This window comes from Talpa europaea, assembly GCF_964194135.1.
Source record: "Talpa europaea genome assembly, chromosome: 8".
Lineage (NCBI taxonomy): Eukaryota > Metazoa > Chordata > Mammalia > Eulipotyphla > Talpidae > Talpa > Talpa europaea.
In genome coordinates, this window is record NC_140075.1 from 27442087 (window position 1) to 27465438 (window position 23352).

Below are 23352 nucleotides of genomic sequence, written 5' to 3' on the forward strand. Positions count from 1 at the left end.
ACCATGAAGCTATTCACAGCCACTGCAGCACGAGTTTGATCCCCGGCCAGGGAGGTGATCCACATGGCATAGTAGACCCCTCCTGTCTCACCCGCTGCTCCCCTCAGCAGTGTATTTCAGTCAGTCTTCCCATTCTATTCCCCACTGTGTCTCTAGTGAATCCTCTCACTCCCCGTACCTCTGGTCTGTACCCCAGCTCTTATATGCATAGATAAATAAAATAAAACTTCAAATTCTGTATGTTCAGTAGATGCCATCATCTAGTGTGAATTTTCCCCTCAGGAACTAACAGTATGTTTGCATCTCAAAAATCAATCAATACTGTCATCTACAGTGTTGTAAAACAACATTACCTCAATAAAATACAATTTTAAGGATGCATTTTATATTAGGAATCATACTTTGTTGTCACTTTTGTGACTGACCCTTCCATGCCTCAGTTTTAGATTCTATTTATTCCAAGTCTTGCTATATTTCAATACATAGTTAGATACTGGAGCTGTAGCAATGAATAATACCACAATCCTTGCCTTAATAGGCTTCTTGTCACATTGATGGAAAAATTAGTTACAATGCCACATAACATATATGATTGTGAAGTTGTTCATCTTACAGACATGAGTTGATACATAAACTTATAAAATAAAATTACCCCAATACATATACACAAAGAAGCCATTCTATCTCTATATTATAAATAAGTGTAGACATAGTGTCAGTTAAAGAATGTATTCAGGCCAACACCTTCAAATAATATTTGGAAGAATCCAAGTTACAAACAAATGTACCTCTCAAGCATTTCAGTATAAATAAATTTACCTACCAAAAGAAGCAAAAGAAATTTTACCCAGAATATTGGGTCACCAGTGTTGAGAACAACTAGGTTTTTCATTCAAAATTGCAATTCTGAAGCTCTATATAGGAAGTCTGATAAATAGCAAACACCAACGTGTCTATTTGTGACATTTGAAATACACTCTTTACCTTTCTCATGTCTTAGCAGAATTGAGAAGGAATCTCTCTGCCATTTCTATATTCAGAGTGAGATGTTAAACCTAATTTAATACCTACAAAGAAAGTGTATTTTGAGACTTGAATAGTTGAGGATACTTAATAGTGGAAGCTACTTAAAATTTTTTTTTAACTCAGTAGGTCCAATGCTATTTCTTCTAAAGAGAAAAGGAGAATTTTTTCTCTACTCCCATGACTATTTTGTATATGGCACAGAAATCTCAGATACTTTCTGGGCTAAGGGTAAAAACAAGCTTTCTTTACACTCTGACCACTAAGTTACAAGTACACAGCAAAACTCTAATTTGGCCAAGAAAACACTTTGGCCATATATGGTGCATATATATATATATATATATATATATATATATATATATATACACACACACACACATGGGTATATATGTGCACCCGTGTGTGTGCAAGCAGATATGTGTGTGTGTGGATATGTGTGAGGGCATATAAATGTGCCCTAAGTAATAAGATCCTTGAGGGCAGAGGTTGGGTCTTATTTTTCTTTAAATCTCACTTTTTCTCTAATAATAGGCACGTAGTGAAAGTGAATCAATGAATTAGCAAATGGATAGATGAAAGGAGAATATACAATGATGTGCGTGAAAAGATGCACTCCCATCAATTAGATATAAAATGAACACAAAAGAATGAGACCAATGTGGGGTTCTCAGTAAAAACCTTAGGCCAGAGAGAGAGAAAGAAGAAAAAGAGATAAGTCTGAAAGGTTTGTATTGCCTTAGGAGTTTTTTTTTTTTTTTTTCTTTTGTGGGACCCTCGCCCGGCAGCCAGGGATCGAACTGGTGCTGCAGAGGCTGCGGGAAACCTCGCAACCCAGCGCTCAACCGCTCCGCCACCAGGAGAGGCCCAAGGAGTTTATTTAAACTTGCAGCACCAGTTAAACCAAGCCCTGGTCTTTGACATAGTTATAATTCTGGAATGACTCTTAATCTACTTTAAATTTGGGACTATCATTGGTTTCCACAAGCACATTTTTGTTGACTAGATTTTCTTTTATCACTTTTCACATTTTTAAAACTTCTCTCTTTTTCATACTCCTAACTTCAGAGTGACAAGAACATTTTAATGTACATTTGGAAAAATAAGTTTTAAAAAAAGTTACTGTATCAGAATAAATAAAAATTTAAAAAACAGTACATCATCGACCATTTCACCATATCTACTAAGTTAGTTTCAACTCGATTGCCATTACTGATTTAGAAGAGAACTTTCAGAAACAATGGGTAGGAGCAAGGAAGGGGAACAAAAAGATTTGGAAGCCTGTGAAAAAGAAAAAAGTAGAACATGCCTTGAGCATTACTCAGTGCCCATCTGTAGAGCATGGCTCAATAATATGCATGAAAACATGTGTGGCTCACAGGATCGTTAACAAGAAGGCAGCGGTTCTCTAAGATTCCAACTATAAACAGTATGACAGAATCACTCTGTATATCTTCCAGTAATTATCATTACAAAAGATGATGCTTTTTTAAGAACTCTCATAGCACTGGGGATTTTTAGGATTTACTTAAGTATAAGCAGTGAGGTAGACAGTTGATGATTACTGCCAAATCCAATGAGTTTAAGTTTGTAGAATCCCATGTGTTATCTCCACAAAGGGTGCTTGCATTATGGTTTCTGTCCCAGTAAAGGCTACAGCTGTCACAAAATCCATGACATGCCATTGTCTTCTGTTATCTTCCTTGCTCTACATCCTGTGTTCCTGTATCACAAGCCACCTCCTTGGCTTGCCAACATGGCTATCAGAAGAGGCTATGTTGCTTTGGTTTCACATTTGAAGCAAAAAGAGGAGAGCAAAGCAAGCCCTTGTACTTGAATGTTTTGGCTTGGGTACAGGATACCAGCTCAAACAGAATGTCACTGCAAATAGTACAAATCACTGTAAACAAATAGTCCCTCCATGTCTGGTGTAAAACATCCACAGATAAGACTAAGACTATCAAATGCTGCTTTGGGACATGCTTTTGTCTCCTTCATCTTTAAGCTCAGAGCTCAATCCAATTATGCACAAATTTAGGTTCTGTTCCTGATTTATGTATACTGGGGTTGGAGGATTGTTTTAAAAACACTTTTGGTATCACAGATTGAAAATTTTAGCTCATAAGCTAAGATTACCTCCAAAGAAATATCCCAAATTTCCTGACTAGAAATCCAAAAGTATGAATGCAAGGACTCTTGGTATACAATAAAGGTAAAATAAAATTTTTCATACAGATCTGACATTTTTCACAATATTCTTCACATTCTCTCTTTTACCATTTATTTTGAGACTGTCCAATTTGTACATTTTTCATCAACTTACAGTGTTAAACATAAAGTGTTTCCCCAGAAAAAGGATTCCTGAAAGATTCTTGACATTGTCTTCTGTAGTTTCTTTCCTTACTGTAGCTAACTATAAAATCCTTACACTGTGTTACTAAAAAGCTAGATTCTTTCCATAATTCATATTGATTTTTGCATAAAATGCCTATTCTCAGCTCAGAACTACATAATCAAACACAACCATCAGTTTCTGATGCTAAACAAAATTATCCCTTTGGGGGGATTTATTCACACCTTCTCTGGAGATAAAGAGGAAAATAATCATCTAACTTCCTGAAACATTATAGCTTTACATTAGATAAAATAGATACCTCTATCTGGAGTCAATTTCCACAGGAGGTAAATCAAATAGTGTTATCTCCACAGCAAAGAACTAAATTTCATCTGTAAGTCAAATTTCTAGACAGTTCCTGAGGCTTTTAAATGATCACATACTTGGAGAAGGAGGTGATCATGAAGAAGCTTATGAAAAGTGATATTTTTTTCAGAAAAAAATTTTATCTAGTATTAGCCAGATGTTTACCCCTTATATTTGTCCCTCCCCCAAACAAATCAACACTGCCAAACTAATCTTCTGATGAATTCCTCCTCTTAAAAGGTATAATCCTAAAACCTATCATTTTCTTCACATCCAAAGTTGCTCTGGGGAACACCACCAAACAAGCCCCTCTCTCCCACCGCCTCATCCCAGCCCATTACAGAGCACACACACAAACACCTCCCTCCTCTTCTGCCCGGGCAGCAAACAGCATTTAGACTTGCTGTAGTTTCTACTTCATAAACAGTTTTGTTTCCTATCCATTTTTTTTTTTAATTTTTAAAATTTATTTTTGCGTAGAAGAACTGGGTGTAGGCCAGAGGTGCGGGATTGAGAGGATTCACCAGAGACAGAGTGGGGAGCAGAACAGGTGGATCTACTGAAATACTCTGCTGAGGGGAGCAGCGGGTGAGACGGGAGTTCTGCATGTCATATGGTCCGGGATCTGGTCTGGGATCAAACTCAGGTCACTCTGCGATGATAGCTGACAGGGAGGACTTAACCCTTAGGCCACCAGGGAGGACCCTGTACTTAACCATTCTAATAGGGATTCCATCACGTTGTTCAAGTCTTAGCTCAGAGGGGCCTTCTCTGATTACCCATTAGAAGTGGCTTCACTAGGAATCTCATGTCTCATCCCTTTGTTTCTCTCACTTCAGAATATTCCAGACCATCCGAAGAGAACTTACTATTTGTCTTCTTGTCTATTATCTGCCCTTATTCCCGACTAGAAGTTCCATGAGAACAGGGCCCCTGCCTCTCTGTTATATTTTATGTCACTGTCAGCGCACAGTATATATTTAATGAGCCAGAGTGAAAAGAGCAGATCCCATTGTGACTGAGAGAAAAATATCGAGTCCTCAGGCTCCTAAATATCTTTCTCCCTAGCCTCTTTGCTTCCTCACCAAGATCAGGATTATCTGTCTCTTTCCTAGCTGAATTGCTTAAACGTCCTCAAACCACCTGACTTTCATTTAGTTTCCACAAAATGAATACTGGTCCCAACCATGCATTCCATCACTTCCCTTCCAAATTGATATTCTCCGATTCCCGGAGGAATTTTCCTTCCTTTCAAGAAGCGCACAGTGTCTGCAAGGTTACTAAACATGAATATAGGCACCATGGCTGCCGACTTCCAAATATGGCATCAAAACAGCCACAGTGACTTGTCTAAATGATATCATATCTCCGGCTGCTGGATTTCGGTTTGTTAACTTTAAAATGAGAGGCAGGTTTAAAGATTAACAATTTGCTTGGATAAAGGAAAAGGGAAAAATATAATTAATCATTTGCCTGTCCCCCAACACTAGTTTACAAAACCATGGTGCAACTTTATTGAGCTCAAAATTGAAGGGTGGCAAGGTTAATATGTAGCTTTAGACCTCACGATTTCATTAACAAACACATTACAGGCTGTAAAGCTGAACTGACATTAATGCTAGGCCCAAACAAAGTAAATAATTACTGGCTTGGCAAATGAGGAAGTACTTGCAGAGTTTGTTTACATTGGGTTTTTGGAAAATTCATGTTGGCAACAAGTCAAATACAGTTTGACTAGTAATTGTGACAATTGCTCACAGATGCTGCTGGAAGAACAACAAAAGAATGGATTTATGGCTTTTCTCTCCCCCTACATTTTCCCCCTTTGTTGCTTTTTTTTTTTTCTTTTACCATTTTGGATCAATAAAGAACTTGCAGCCACAAAGATAAGTGGGTTACATGGCAGATGGGCCTTGGAATGTTTAAAAATCTCATGTTGCATTTTGTCTCTTGGCCCTAGATTGGAAAAGACACAGCTGCATTCAAGCTGCAGTCAAAAAATCCATGCTCCTTGAAAGTGCTTATGGGTCCCCTCAACAAAATAGAGTTGTGATGAAGCCTGCTCAGAAATGTTGCAATCAAATGACTGCTGTGTTTTGCCCCAATATACTGCTAACAAGCCACTGAGTTCAGAAGACTCAAGGAGAGAATTCTGACTGAATAGGATCCATTTCATTTGCCCTAGCTGGATTGGAAAAGTATAAACAGGAATCAAGGAATAAAACAACTCACCAAACTGGAAAATAGTTCTGCAGTGCAACTGAGGTCTGTGACATATAATTTGAAACAATTTTGGTTTCCCTCATCAAAGATCAGTAAGTTGCCAACTAAAAGCTAATACTTCACACACACATAGTCCTAGTCCTAAACACTTGAATCTAAATCTCTTTATTCTTGGGAGATAGAATTTCAATGATTTTACGTATAAATGCAAAGCCTGGATCTTTCTAATTCCATTTCTATGAACATCAAATGGTAAAAGCCGGAATATCCTGGGATTTTATAGTGCTTAACTGAATCGTTTGACATGAGAATCTAAAGCCTTCATTATTATTTAAGTGCCTTATCTAGAGCCATAATCTTTGTGATATCAAAGCCATACCATTGTCTGTTCCAACACATCCTTCCATCATTCTCTAAATCATGTTTCTCCTAATATTCCTCTGGGTGATCATTGTATAAGACTGAACAAAAGTAGAGTGTTTTCTGCTCAATAACCAAAGTAGGAAGGAATATGTCCTCAATAGCCCTTCTTTGTACACCTCAAACACCACATTCATCTGTCAATAACATATTTGACTCATATCATCAAAATTTTCAATTTTTTCTCATCCCTAACCTTGAAACCCTATATATATTCCTTAGAGGAAGAAACTCTTGCTGAGAAATTTACCAGATTTATTGACGAAACACCAACAGTTATAATGTTTTAAAGTCTAAAATTTCTGAACTCCCAAATTTCTCATTGCCTAAACTTCTCTGGTGACAGAGTTTGGAGGTCAAGGGCGAGAAACAGGAAAAAGTTGACTGGAAGCAAATTTCTTTAGCTGTAGCATGTAACCAAGACTCTGATCAAGCGTAGGGCCAGTGACAAAAATCTCTGATACCCCCTGAAAATTCCTGACCCAACAATTACCAGTGAAACTTTCTGGCATATTTTTAAATTCTAGGTTAATTATCAATGGTAATAATTCAGGGTAACACTCTACTATATAGTGTGACCAAGATCATTATAACAGCCTCTTAATTAGTTTGTTTGCCTCCAACTTTTCAATTTTCAGATTTTTCTCCTGTAACGCAGTCGGCTACAGATTTGGTAATCAGTCAAAATCTTTGAAGGCTGCTTGTTGCCTATAGAGTAAAGACCGAATACCCATACAATGTCAACACAACTAACACCAATAGAGCTTAGATACACTTGACACCACCCCATCGCCCTCCCACTGCAGATCCCTTCGTTTCTGCTTAACTTTCTCAAAAAGAAAATCTACAGTCTACCAAACTGCAGATTGAGGAAGAGAAGGATTGATTTTTCTAGGTTTATATTTCAATCTCTTCACCCATTTACTTTCTGCTATCATAAAAGAATTATGTTCTTTATGCAAGAACCTGATAGGTGACACTAAAGATTTTGAACAGTACTCCAGTAAAATTCCTAGATTTTTAAGTTTGTACTTATATCACAATTTTTTTATCATAAATTTTTAAAGCTTTTAAAAATCTTGATTTTTTTAAAAAAGAATGGCTTATAAAAATTTAGAAATCCACTGAAAATTTTATCTGCTGTCTGATCGATACTTTAAGCAGTGACAGCACTATTAGAAAATACAACTCCATATATATATATATATACATATATATAACAATCATAAAATCATAGAATGCTATCTATCTCTGAGAATAACATTTGTTGAGTTATAAAACTGACACACTGACTGCACTAAAGTTTTACTGTTGAATAACTTGCACAGGGGAAAACCAGAATTACAACAAGTAAAAATAGATACATTTTGGAGGTGAATTTTGGAAGCAGTGAAAAAAATAGCAGCAGTTATAAGGGGAGCACTTAAAATTAGGTATGAATGGCTTACACTATTGATTAGGGCATTTTTATAATCAATTTAAAAAAAAATCCTACTGCACCTAGTAGTTTTCATCAGGAATCTTAGAAAAGATCATTTGATTCAGTTCAAAGGTTAGAAGCCTCTGCCCCAACATTGGTAAAGAAAGTGGCTCTATTTCCATTTCAAAAGAACCAAATAAATGCAAGCTCAGAGGCTAAAATCAAGTGCCAATTATCTGTTTTAGTTTTTTTTTTTAAGAAGCAATGTTCAAAACATGTAATCATCAAAATTAATGCAAAATTTTTAATATACTTTTATCATATTTATCTTCTCATCCATCTTATATTTTCTATCAAATTATAAACTCCTTAAAGGGAACCTCCCTGGTGGTGCAAGGGGTTAAGACACAGCACTATGAAGCTGTCCACATCCTCTGTAGCACGAATTCGATTCCTGGCCAGGGAGATACCCACATGGTGCAGTAGACCTCTCCTGTCTCACCCACTGCTCCCCTCAGGAGTGTATTTCAGTCAATCTGCCTGTTCTGTCCCCCACTACCTCTGGTGAATCCTCTCACCCCCCATACCTCTGGCCTGTACCCCAGTTCTTGTATGCGTAAATAAATCTTTTAAAAAATTGATAAACTCCTTAAAGGAAGGCTCTCTTATTACATAAATCACACAATTCCATATCCCTTGAACAAAATAATGATGCACATCTTGAGTTAGGCTATATTAATTCAAGAAGACTATTGGTTTTCAACCTTTTTTATTCCTTGTATTTCTCCCTTTCAACTAAAGAATGTATTTAAAGGTAAACTACAGGTAGAATTAGGTTTGTCTCTTTCAGTCAAGTTATGCAGAGCCCATTTGCAATAACTCTACCTCAACCATTTGACAATAAACATATCAAGGAAGAGAACTCTGCTTTCTTTTCAGTCTCTGCAGAGCAAATTTAAAACTCCCTCTCCTGACTTGTAGATTTAGCTCCTGCAGGTCATTACCAGCTTTGACTCTAAAATAAGCAGATTCTGCTAAGTTCAATAAAGAAAAGTAGCCAGTGGAAAGCGTGGAAAGCGGAAGTATGGCAAAAACTCCCTGCCTAAAACCTATTTTTAAAATGAGGCTTAACATAGTTGTGAAGAAGATTTAAATGGGATGTTGTATCTAATTTTGGCCCAAACCTCAGAGTTGAAAAATCAAAGGACGCATGCATCTCCATTGAGGTTCAGAGCTTTTGTAGCTTTCACAGAAGTTGAAAGCAGAGCTGTTACAAGTAGGCACCACCCACTCAAGGTAAGACTGTACCTCCAGAATTTGGCAGAGCAAGTTGATGGATGATTCCCAGGTAAGACATGATCTCAGGGAAGAGTTGGGATTTGTTGGGCTCTGCCTGAGGACACCAGCAGGACAATGGATGTTCAGCAAATCAAATTTGTGGCAGTGCACCTCCAGAAGTCAGACTCCAAGTCCTAAGCCTCAGGCCAAAGGATGAGTGCCTATCCTAGGGAAGTCCACTGAGAAGTCTCAGGAAGTATGACTGCAAGGGTGTGTGACTCTCCAGAAAGACCATAAAAGACTTGAGAAGGAAGATAAGGATTTGAACATTCAATGAAATGCAAAGGGGGCCAGCGCCAGTTTGCCAGCTGGACCAGTCAGGCAAGATACCTCCTTCTGTCTCTGAGCTCTCATTGTCCCCATTTTCAAACCTTGGAGAAGCCAGTGGTGCCATAGCGTGTTGGGAGGCCAAAGATGCACAGAGGCTTAGTTATAAGATGAACTGTGTCTTGCCAGAGCTAAGGAAGTAGGGAGGTTAAAAAAAAAATAAAAATGTTAATTTGTCCAAGTTTGAGTATTCAATACTATAATGTATAACATTATACTTTCTATTAGCTAAAAAATGTGCTTGTTTATTCAGGCCTAAAAGCAACCAGAAACAACTACAGGACTTATAAAAGCTAACTAGGGATAGGAAACATAACCCTGAATGATGTAGAAAAAGAAAATAAGAGCATTTCTCTAAGTTCATATCTAGTAGAACTGTTTGCTCCATAAATTTGTTGCAATTATATGCCTAGCTTTGCCTAATGCTTGAAAGGCACTGTTAAACAACAACTTCTGTTATGTATGTGAGGTCATTGAATCTAAATGCTTCGGGGGTTATAGCTGTGAAAGAAATAAAATTTAAAATAGAATGAAAAACAAGAGAATGTTCCTAGTAACTGAACAGGCTTCAGGCAAATCTGGATCAAGGGACTCCAGTGAGTCATCAACGTTCTCTTGTTCTGTTTCTCTTGACTGTTTCCTCCTTTTTATTGCAGATGGCTTTCTCCTTGCTACATGGCATGTGCTAATCTCCTAGCAACAAATATCACCTATTAGGGAGTGCTCCTGGGCTGTGTGCTCATCACTGGCAAAATCATTAGGAAGAGGGGCCAGTAGGGGTCTGACTGGCCACCTGGTCCTGTACCCACCTCTAGGGTGATGGCGGTGCTGGTGGCACCAAGACTGGCATTTCCTCCTGCAAGCTTGCAGGAGGTTGTGGAGAAGGGGTTACCCAAATGAAAAGTGGATTGTAGTAACCAGCGAGGAAGGTGGACAGACACAACAGATGTCTCCTAAAATCACACCTAAACAATAAGTTTATTGTTAGAGTGAACAGCTCAGCCAGCTGTGGAGCTATTTTAGGCTTAAATTTCTGCCCTCAATAAGTAGACATACCTGCATAGAAAGCAGAAGAAAATATTTTAACAACAACAAATTCCAGTTTCTGTTGTATTATGTGATGATTTTTTTTTAATTTCTTTAACCTATCTCCCTTTAAAAGATGGAACCTAACTTCTTCCTCTTGAGTGTGGACTGGACTTAATGACTCGCTTTTAAACTAGAATGTTGTGAAATGATGACCATGATATTTGATTTTTAAGGCAAGATCACAATAAAGGATAGCTTCTGCCTGATGTCCCTTTGGTCCCCTTGGATCACTTGCTCGGGGGAAAGTTTGATATCATGACATGAGGATTGAGGTGCCTTACAGAAAGATGTGTGTGTGTGTGTGTGTATGTGAACCTTTTTGAATTGAGGACTCTGCCAGTAACCCACACCAACTTGCCAGCCACCTGGGAAGCTCATTCAGCAATCTGAATCAAGCACTCAACATGGCTGCATATCCTAGCTGAACCTCAGGTGAAGCCCCCTGCTAGAACCATCCAGCTAACGTGCTCCCAGTATCATACCCATAGACATTGTGACAATAACAAATACTACTGTCATTTTAAACCACTAAGTGTTGGGGTCATTTGTTATTCAGTAATAGTTAAATATGTTTGTCCACTAAGATGAAACAAAAAGTCAAATGAGTATAGATAAACATGTTCACAACTATCTTTACTATAAGACTTCAGAACTGTCATGTCCTAATATAACTGAGTCTCCAGAGAAAGAGAGACAAAAGCAGAACTAGTCTGTAATTTTCCAAACTTTTTTGACAATAAAATGCCTTTTTTGGAATGCCTAGTACTATTTATAGAACTCTATGTTCCTAGGACATTTAAAAAAAAAACACCACACTTGTAGCATCTATTGGAGAAGATGACCAAGAGAATTCTTTAAAGAGCAGTGTATCATTTTAGGCAATATCTGAGTAACAGAATAACAGGATTAGGGAGAATTAAATGAGGTTCTCCCCTCATTTAAACAGACGAAAGTTGAGTAATAAAAATAAAGAATTGTATTCATCTTAAAAAATTAATGCCTAAGAGATTCATTGTAAATAGTCAAAATTTCAAATAAAGACAGGGGTGCTGTTGTTTGTTGTATGATTCTACATCAATGCGCAAAGTAAACACTTCTTTACTATCAGCTCAGCTCTTGACCCACTTGGTGGTAATATCCCTTCCTCTCTAGACAGTTTAAAGAGTTTATGGTGATGAGCAAAGACATTTGACTTGTGGGTTCTGCACATATTCTTTTTTTTTTTTAATTGCAAAATTTTGATTAACTTTTCTACTGTGGAAAACTAGAAAGATAGTTGGATATGGGTACAAAGGAGCACATATTCTTCCTTTTGCCTCAGGCTCCAATATGTCTTAGCCAGTCTTTGCAGAAGTAACTTCTCTGGTCAAGGGATGCCATTTGATATTGGTATGATATTTTCTGTAGGAGTTAGAGTTTCCAACATTTTCCAAAAGTTGGTGCCATCGATGGGCATTTATTTCTGGAATTTCTCAGGCAAGATCCACGCCATCATCCAGAAACTCTGAAAGAACGGAATACAGACAAGTTCTGAAGAGGGAAAAATCTAGAATCACTAAGGAGATCAAGCCTGAATCAGCAGAACAGTCGATACCCTGGACCATCCTGCTGAGCACAAGTGTATCACATTCTGCAGGTACTGAAGTAGGGGGTGGAGGGTAACACCAAGAATAGAGGAAAGAAGAGGAATGTAGAAGACAATTTTGCTTAGGTCATATTATGTTCTTCCATGCTAATTCCTTCCACTGTCATGGCATTTTTCTTTAATCTATCTGTTAATTCACAAATTAGAAATCCCTACACAGACATTTTTAACAACGTTTCAAATTTTTGTCTTTTTCTTTCTTCTCTTCTTGCAGTTCTTCTGTGGAGGCCAAGATTCACTTCACAGGAAGAAATTAAGAATACATTGGTTCCTCATTTGTTTTTCAGATTGGACAAAAACCAAATGCTTACATTAGAAAAGAATCTTTTAAAAACACCACCCAGATATAAACTGCATCTGCTGGAGTAAACTCCTGTTCTATGTACTTGATGAAACAGAAACTTATTTCACTATAAATGGTGGTATCGCTTCAGATTCTACTTCTTTACCACCCAAGGCAGTGCAGTATGCATGAATGTTAATTTGATTTATTTTGAATCTGTTTAGTCAACTTTCAAAAACCTCGTCTTTGGTGAACATTACCTAGTGAAACATAGGATTCACTGGCTTGCCTTCCTTAAAATTGAATGGGGCCTGAACATTTTGACAAAAAGGGTTTTAATGCAGTTCATGGCAGAAATGACAGTTCGCACCCGAAGCCAATGCAGCTTGGCTCTTCTGCAGCCTCTCAGCAGCGTAGCATCTAATTTTTCAGCTTTACTATACAGAATGAATCTCTTTTCAAGCAAATGTCAAATAATAATTAGGTCAGTGCTGTCTTTTTCTTCTCCTAACCTAGGCTGACCTCTTGCTGGGTAGACTGCAAACTAGCTCTTTGCTCTAATTTTAGGTCTTCATGAAAGTTTCTCTCGCCTTTACTTAGTTTTCTCTTTAACTGTTCTGAATCAGTTATTATTCCAAAACTTCCATAGTAAGACTGTTCCTGTACTTTAGGGATCAAAAACTTTTTCTTAAAAGGGCCATATAATAAGTATCTTATACTTATGGTGACAGAGCCTCTACAACAGGGAGTCTGCTCTACCAATGTTGTGCAAAGGAAGCCACAGACACTATACAAGGAATGGGTGTGCCTGTGATCCAATAAAACCTTATTTACAAAACCAGGTAGGCCCTCACCCCCCCGAGCCAAGGGTGCTAACCTCTCATTTGGTTTATCGTACTGAACTTGCTTAAAATGAGGAGGCCCATGGAAGTTTTCTCTTTAACTATCAACCAATTTTATTCTCTTTACAAGAACAGATTTTATCAAGCAGATGGCCATCCAGGAGGTACAGGACACTGAGGAAGAGTTTTTATCTCTTCTTTTAAGAAAACACTATATAATTTTCCATTTCTTAGTAAGGTACCTTCTAGTTTTCTGGGTAAGAGTAGTAAAACAGATGCAGAAAGAGGTGTAAGGACACAGGCAGTTGAAAACTGGAGATGAGTTGTAGTTGACAAAATGGCTATTAATATAGTCAACTATTTTAAAACATAGGTTCTAGAGACTGGGAAGTGATTGTCCTTCTCTACTTGCTGTAGAGACTAAAGTCTGTTTAGTCTTTAATTTTGGGTGTCAAGAGTTTGAGTATCATTGAAAAACTAAAATAGGTTTGTAAGAGAGTAAAAGAAATTGAATGACTAGCAATTATGTGTGAAGAACAAAAACCATGAGTGGTTCAGTAAAGAGAAGGGGGAATCAATACTGTGGTTGATATATATGAAGGGCTATATTTAGTATAAGGAGTACAATTTCCTAGAATTATTTCAGAAGTAAAAATCAAAACCAGGAAATTTTCTAAAATATCACTGTTAAATTTTTTAAAGATGTATTTATTTATGCATACAAGAACTGGGGTACAGGCCAGAGGTGTGAGGGGTTGAGAGAATTCACCTAAGACAGAGTAGGGAGCAGAACAGGCAGATCTATGAAATACACTGCAGGGGGGAGCAGCGGGCAAGACAGGAGAGGTCTGCTGTGCCATCTGGGTTGGCTCCCTGGGTGAGAATCGAATTCATATTGTAGAGGCTGACAATAGCTTGATAGTGCTGGCTTTAACCCCTGCACCACCAGGGAGGCCCTCTCAGTTAAATTTTTTAAAAAAAGCTTTTTAAAAAAATAAAATCTTTTGAGGATAGAAAGGACTATTTTGAAAGTAGAGGAATTGCTTCCTTATAGAACTATTTTACCATGGTATGGTAGGTATATTGTTGAGTGAATTCAAGAATCAAATTGGTCATTTTTTTATTTAATGATCCCCAAATATAAATTGTATGGACCAGAAATATATATATAGTTTGTTGCCACTTTTATGTAAATGAGGTCATTTAGAATAATAAATTCACATGGCAGAGCATCTAGAAGGCAAATTTTACCTTTGTTAAGTCACTCAACAATACATATATATATATATATATACACACACGTACATACACACACATATATAGATAGCGAGAGAGAAAAAGAGAGAGAGAGAGAGAGAGAGAGAAATGGGAAACAAAAAAGAAAAAAAGCTTGCTAGCTTTTTATAATACCAAGGACCTTCAACATTACTGGTCAGATAATAATACTATAATATGACCAGTATTATTTCATAAAATAAGCTATATTTTAAGTAAAAACATAAGACAACATTGAAATTAAAGGCATTTTTTTGCAATATCAAAAAAAATTAGATAGTTCCTAACATATTCAGATAAACATTTAGCTAGCTAAATCAAGAGATGACATGGGTTTTATTTTTCTCAGCTTGGTATAGGTTGACAAATCCCTGTCATGGTTTGAGTCGCTTGGCAATTCTTTGGAAAGTACTGAACCTTTCAAGTCCCTTCCAATTCTAAGATGTTGAACAGTGAGGGAACATGACAACACCAGAGTGTGAATTCCCTTCTTCCAGAGACACAGCAGTGACTTAACAAAGGTAAAAATTATCTTCTAGATGCTCTGTCATGTGAACTTATTATTCTAAATGACCTCATTTACATACAAGTGGCAACAAACTATGCCATGAGCAAAGTTTAACTTTTACAGAATGCTTTGCTCTCCTTGTGGCAATGAAACTAAAATATAAAACATTATTAACTTGATAAATATTAGTTACATAGCATCTAGTTAAATCATGCCCCTCATACTCCCCCCCCCAAAAAAAAAAATGCATAGCAAACTAATATATCTTTATTGAGAAGTTCCTAGGCAAAAATAAAAATCTATTGGCAATATATGAAATGAACAGTAGACTTACCCAAGAAATTTATCATTTAGTATTTCCAGACACTTAATCAAATTATATTCTCAACCAAAATTCTCACTAGAGAGATATTTAAAATATAATGTTCAGAATATCTGACACCTTATGAAATTCAGTCTCATATTTTTCCCTTTTCCTCTGATTTTCCTTTGGACATAATTTGTAAGAGTTTGTACACAAGATTTTGAGAGATTTTTGTGAATCCAGTGCATCACTGGATGTACTGGATGTTGCTTCCAAAAATTGAACATGTGTGCATGCACACACACACACACACATACACACACGCTAACCCTGGTAAGAGTGAGGCATCATGAATAGTGATGGGGGCAAACTCTACACCAGCTTCTACCCACTGCTATGTCAATGCACATAAATTCTAATTTGTAACACCCCTGCAGTTTCATTGTATGGCTCCATTAGTCTATGCATGAATTATTTACACATGATGTATCATAATGGCATCAGAACCATTTATGATATCAATTCATACTATTATGAAACAGGTAATCTTCAGCTGTCCAACACAACATGTGTTAATTAGATCTCCAAGAAACTTTGCTAGTCCATCACTTTACTAGAGCCAGCTCCCACTCACCTCCACCAATAAGCCTTCCTATCACTCCATCCTATGTCCGCAGCTTTCATTTTTAGATTACGTCCATGGAATACCTGACACAGTTCAGTAGTTCAAACTACATTTCTTTGTGTTCTTCTTTTCATTGCTTTGCGGATTTAACTCTTGAATCGCTGAAGTGATTACTTGATTCTTGAGGGGTGGAACCAGGTATTAAATCTGTTAAAACTTTCACAGCACCTAATGATGCAGACACATTTCACTAAATACTAATTGACTCGTTTAACTGCCATGCAAACAGGTGCAATTCGAAAATGTTGAAAGGCTGGGCTACTAAGTTTAGCAAATTTCAACTTTTTGAATATCATTTGAGTTTTGGTGGCATGGCTTATTCTTTGTAATAAATGATTTATCTTTTTTATTCTCACCAGTTCCCTAAAAAAGCACATTTCTTTGTGTGTAATATTAAAAGCAGAATTGTTGTGCAGTTGGGAGGAATATATGTAAATTTTCACAACATTTGGTGACACAGAACAAGCAATTAACATATCATCACCATCATTATTATGCTCTTCTAAAATTGGGGGCATGTAACAATAGGAAGTTATTAGAAGACATTTTAAAAAGCAGTTTATAACGGAGACTCACATAACTCAGTCCCATGCAGTCAGTAGGTTCTTAATAACTTGTAAGTAAACTGTTGGTAGATAACATACATTTAGAAACAAGCAGTTACTTGAAGGCACAGCCCAAATGAATGATAACAAAGGAAAACATTGGTGGAACCAGCAAGCAGCAGGCGACAGAACATTATCAGGGCTCCCAGACCCCTTTTGTTCACCCTTTAAGTCACTACCCCTCACCCTTATCGAGTGTAAATAGTATTTTGACTTCATATAGCATGGTTAATTTTGTCTTTTTTTGAACTTTACATACATTAAATCATATAGTATATACTCTCTCGCGTCTGGCTTCCTTCGCTCAATATTGTGTTAATGAGATCAATGCTTATTGTTGCATATAGCTGTGGGTAGGTTGGGTGTTTTTTTTTTTTTTTTCCATTTATAGTACATATTCCCCCGGCTATATGAAAGCAGAGCAAGCCTAAGTAATCTTTTCTGAGGAGAAATGACATGAAAGGAAGAATTTATATGGAAAACTTTTTAAAAATTCTCAGATGCCCCCCACCCTCCCAAAAAAGAACAACCTACCAAATCATACCCAGATACCATATAAAACCTAAGATACTGCTAACACAGATGATAACAGGAAGGGCATGAGTGATAAAGACCTGTCCATACAACCTGTATGAAGTAGTTCTGATCGCTTCTCGGCCTTTTGGCTAAGATCAAGTGAAGTAGTTCTGGGGAAGGAACTTGGGGGTACCACTCTGTCTGCTGGGGAGGTGTATGCCCCTTGAGTGGTTGCCATAAAACAAACACGGGATGGGAGTTTCACTTTTTACCTTTGTCACAAAATCCTCTTTGGGTTTTTTTCAAGTCGCAAAAACAGTTAACTTGGGTAGGTCTTTCAGAAAAGTAAAATGTCATAACACAAACTTTTGAGGCGTAGGGTCTCTCTGTAGAAACAGAGTACAAGAAACTGCAAAACTCCTGCCCACTGCCCTGTGGCTCCCCTGCTCCATATTCTTAGCCCCCCCATTCCACATGGCGTCAGCAGCTCTCTCTTGCTGTTCAACACGTTATCTTTTAGTTACTACATCTCTGCTAGTGCTCAGGGGGAACTCCAGTATGGCGACGAGGATTCCATTTTACTCTCACTTCAAAGTCCATGTAATAATGAGATTTTGATGTTGTTGAGCTCAAATATCTACTTATTAAAATAAGCAATTTTATTTGCAAATTTGGCAGATAATACCAACTCATATGAAAAGTAAATGTTGCTATAAAATGCAGTGATAGCAAAGGATTTTCTTTAAAAAAGTTTCAAAATTGAAGGAATATTAAATGTGAATTTAAGGAAATGAATGCTTCATTTTTTTAATCCTAATTTTAAAGCTTATATAACAGCAGCAAAGCACTGGTAAATGCGTCATATAAATAAGCATCTTGTGAAGACCACCTTATAATCTGAATATATGTTAGCAATTCAGCTTTTCTGAGTCTTAACTAAGCTGTAGGATCTAGTGGACGCGGCATTGCTAAGTAATAAATGAAGGCATATACACAGACTGTTTTCAGAATGGGATATGTAATCAGGACTTTAGATGTAGGATCACATGAACTTATTACTGTAAAAGCACCTTAACCCTAACACAATACACTTAAAGAGTTTGGGAAGCTTTGGTTCCTAACTTTTTTTCTGATACCCTTTGATAAAGTTTTGCCTCAATTTTATAAACTAAGTGTCAGTAAATTACATTCCATTTAAGTGGCAAAAATTTTGAGACCCAAATCAGGAAAATTGGTTGATGACATGATAATGATATCTGGCAGTAGATTTCACTTTATTAGAATACCCTTCAGGCCTGCTAAGTAAACAGCAATATGTTACATGCTTTTAAAAATCTTAGGCAAATTATGAAGGACACCATTTGATCAGACAAAACTTAGTGAAGTGCTCAAATATTACTAGTAGAGACTATGGATTCTAAACCAGATCCACAGTTACATTACTGATCAACTTTTTCTTGGATTCCATGAGCTAGTAAGTTGTACTTTTCATATGATATCATTTGCTTTGATTTTCTGTCACTTTTTAAAACAAACAAACAAAAAAACAGAGGAGAGGTCACACAGGAAAAATAGATGGAATAATTAAGGGGGAAAGAGACAAAAGACCAATCGTCAATAATCAAGCAAGAGCTACTGATACCTTCTGGAACTAGGAAGGCATTTGGAAACAGGCAGATGAACTATGTTTGTCAGTGATGGACAGCAGGGTGCAGCTTTTGAGAGATGGATTTGAGGACTGCTGGCTCTACACTTCATTTCAAGGGATTTTTCCTCTCAGAGCACTGGCAATCCCTGTGACCTCAACAAAAATTTATTAAGGGTGCATTTTTCCTACCTATAATACAGTTTTGGGGTAGCATTTGCTGCATCTATTAATCTTCCTAACTTTAGCCAGCTAGGGAAAAGGAAAGGGAATAGATATGGTGAGAATCAGCAGTTTGTTCAAACTATTTTGGCCCTCTTAAAGACCACCAAATCTTGGATTCTACTGTTTTCATTTTCCCTCTCAAAATATTAAAAAGTATTCTGTGACCTTTACAAAATAGATACAATATATAAAAATACACTAATATTTCTAAAGAGACAAACTTTCAGTGAATTATTGCAATAATTTTAACTTAATTAAAAAAAAGAATTTTAGGGCTTCCCTGATGATTCAGGGGTTAAAATCTCAGCGCAATCAATCTATCGACAGCCACTGCGACATGAGTTCGACCCCCAGCCAGGGAGCTAACCCACATGGTGCAGTAGACCTCCCCTATCTTGCCCACTACTCCTCTGAGCGGTGCATTTCAGCAGAACCTCCTGCTGTTCTGCTCCCCACTCTGTCTCTGATGAATCCTCTCACCCTCTCCCGCCCCCCAGTCTCTGGCCTACACCCCAGTTCTTGTAGGCATAAATAAATCTTAAAAAAAAGAATTTTAGGTTAATTTTATTTTAATATACTTAACTGAGTTTCCCCTCACCGCCCCCCCCCCCCGAAATTGGCAACAAGAATGTAGGCTTAGAGATCTTATTTCAAAATGGACATTTAAAAACTGTATTCCCATAAAACAGTCAACAAATTCTGGTATTTTTTAAAATTGCATTAAGATACTTATTAACCATCATTCCTTTTTACTACAGTTTCTCCAAGAACATACAGAATAAACAGATGAAAAGTAAGAGATAAATTTTTATATAAAGATCACTGTATTCTACTTCTGACCTGCCAGGAATTACACTAGTGACCTTCAACAAGTTATTCATCTGAGTCTGAGTATCCTCTTATAAACAATACAGAATTTGATACCTGTTCCAAAGGGTTATTTTAAAGATTATTTGACCAAGTGTTAGTATAAGACTACACATAATATATGTTCAATAAAACTTGCCCCTTCCCGTTTTCGAAAAACACACTTAGATATTGTAGTATGACATAAACACTAGAAACCCACTAAGAGGTATTTTTATTATTACTATTTAGATGAAAAAATTCATGCATTTTTAAAAAGTGGCCATATTATCTACCAATACAAAATTTTTCGGGAGAGGAAAAGAGTTTTCAGAAATAAGAAGACGCAATTTTAAGAAATAGCCTTATGGGCAGGACCTATGGGTGCTACGTGATGCCACATGCCATTCACACATATGACTTTTCAAATTAGAACACCAGCAGCTGAAATCTTACTGTGTGCCAAGTACTAGGCTGTGTACTTCAGCTATACTAGCTTACCTAATTCTTTTTTTCCTCATCACTGTCTTTTTTTAAAAATATTTTATTACATCATCCTTCATTTTTGTACAATGTATGATTTCCCCATGAAATTCCCACCACCAATTCACCCATGCACCATCATCACAGTCCCTTGTGCACTTTCCAAGCCTGTCCTGATCCCTCTCCCTCCTCCTTTCTCACAGAATGTCTCTGGTCTATGGTTGTCTGTTGATTTTGATTTTTACTTTATTATAGTTTTTCTCCCCCCTGATCCCTTCTTTGGTCCTTTGAATTCTTCCTATAAGTGAAGCCATCTGATATTTTTCTTTTTCTTTCTGTCTTATTTCTTTCAGCATAATCCCTCCCAGCTCCATCCATGTTGCTGCAAATGGCATGAGTTTATCATTTTTGATGGCTGAGTAATAGTCCATGGTGTATATGTACCACATCTTCTTGATCCAGTCATCTATTTTTGGGCATTTGGGTTGTTTCCATAGCTTAGCTATTGCAAATAGTGCTGCAATAAACATAGGAGTGCAGGTGTCCTTTTGAATTAATGTTTTTGTGTTCTTTGGGTAGATATCTAGGAGTGGAATTGCTGGATCATACAGAAGCTCTATCTTTAGTAGGCTGAGGAATCTCCACACAGCTCACCACAGTGGTTGGCTCAGTTTGCACTCCCACCAGCAGTGTAGGAGAGTTCCTTTTTCTCCACATCCTCACTAACAATTCATTGTTGCTATTTTTTTAATATGTGCCATTCTCACTGGTATAAGGTTTTGATTTGCATTTTCCTGACTATGAGTGATGTCAAACTTGTTTTCATATGCCTGTCAGCCATTTGCATCTCCTCTTTTGAGAAGTGTCTTTTTAGCTCTTCTGCCCATTTTTTGACTGGGTTGTTTACTTTGTTTTTTGTTGAGTTTACCAGCTTTTTGTAGATCTTTGTGATCAGTCCCTAATCATTAGTATTGTGTGCAAAAATTTTCTCCCAATCAGTGGGGTATCTCTTTGTTTTGGTTAATGTCTCTTTTGTTGTACAGAAGCTCTTAAATTTGATGTCGTCCCAGCTGTTTATCCTTTCCTTCACTTGCTTTGCTTTGGGTGATGTGTCTGTAAAGATGTTACTGAGGTGTATGTCATGCAGTGTTTCACCTATTTTTTCCCTATACATTTTTCATCGAATACTTAAACTACACTATGAAGAAGGTCTTCCTACTATTCACCTATTACAAATGAAGAAATTGAGACACAGAAGTGGTCAGTAATTTGCCAGAGATCATATAGCCAGTAAGTTACCAGTCTGGGTTCAAAATCAAGCAGTCTGCCTTTAGGGTCGCATGTTCTTAATATAATGTCACTTCCCATAGACAGGGAGTCCTAAATTTCCATAAATTTCATCTCCAGAATCCTGACTGGTACTCACACATTGCTCATTCTTATTAACTGTATAAGCCATGAACATGGTGTACAAAATGGCTTCCCTCAAATCCTCTTCTAAGAGAGGTTTTCAGGGGATATTAGCAGAGAGTTGTGGCAGCCCGAGAGGATAAAAATCAGATACAAAACAAGGTGGGAAGGGAAGAAAATGCAGAGTCAGCTCCCACAGCATCAATAAATTTGCAAGTGGAATGAGAATATTGTGCCCCAGACAGGGTAAATACATCCTCCAAAGTCACATGACTCATGTTGAGTCAGAATAATATCTGTGGGTCTGTACATTGTATTTGGAGGTCTTCTAGTAAACATAACCATGCAGGTCAGAGAAGAATATGAATCCTGAGACCAATACAATTGACAGCTATCTATGAATGAGGATCATTCCCATATATTAATGAACTGTGTTTACCTGAATGATAGAAGAAAATATCTAATGAGCTCCAAACAACTTTCAGCCAGGTGAAGGAACACATAGAGAAGGGTTAATCACAAGACTTAAGATTAGACCATACTTTCAGAGCTATTCATTTGAGACCTGAGTGAAGGATAGGCTGAGCTGGCCCATGTGCATTTAACAAGGTTTTCCATTCTTTATGGTAAGCTGGAGAACTGGTGAGGATTTATGCTAGAAACTGATTAACTGAGCACAGTAATGGTGTACTAGTCTTATAGAATAGATAATACTTTTTTTTTTTGTAGAAGAACTGGGGTGTAGGCCAGAGGTGCAGGGATTCAGAGGATTAAGCACAGATAGAGTGGGGAGCAGAACAGGCAGATCTACAGAAATACGCTGCTGAGGAGGGCAGCAGGCTAGACAAGACAGGTCTGCTGTGTCATATGGGCCAGCCCCCTGGCTGGGGATCGAAGTCAGGCCATGGCAGTGATAGCACTAAGACTTAAATCCTAGACCTTAATGAAGGTATCCACCAAGGAGACTCAATATAATACTATTTTTTAACTCGTGGAGTATAAACATAGCTGGGAAATCTGAATAAGCTAAGCAGATGGTATTAATGTCAATATCCTGGTTGTGATATTATGCTAGATATTACCAACTGGGTAGGGGCACAGAGGATAGCTCTACATTATTTCCTGTAATTGTATATAAATCTACAAATATTTCCAAATAAAATGTTCAATTAAAAAATGTGTTCCCTGGTTAAAGTACAATATGCCAATATTCAGCAGAGCTATAAATACTGGTTGAATAAATGAATGTCAGGTTATTTTGTGTTATATTTGAAGGTCACCCTACAAAAATTATTTTATCTCATCTTCCCCATAACACCATTCCTGGCCTTATTTGCTATGTCCATTTGGTACATGACTGCCCAATTTCTTTTCCTAAACCATCATTACGATGACCTTTCTATCTCTTAATGCACCAGTTGTTCTTCATTGTCTACAGAATAAAATTAAATACCTTTAATGTAAAATTCAGAGTTCCTATCTTTCTAGATCCCACCCTCAATATTCCTTATGAATTTTCCACTCTAGATAAATAAACCA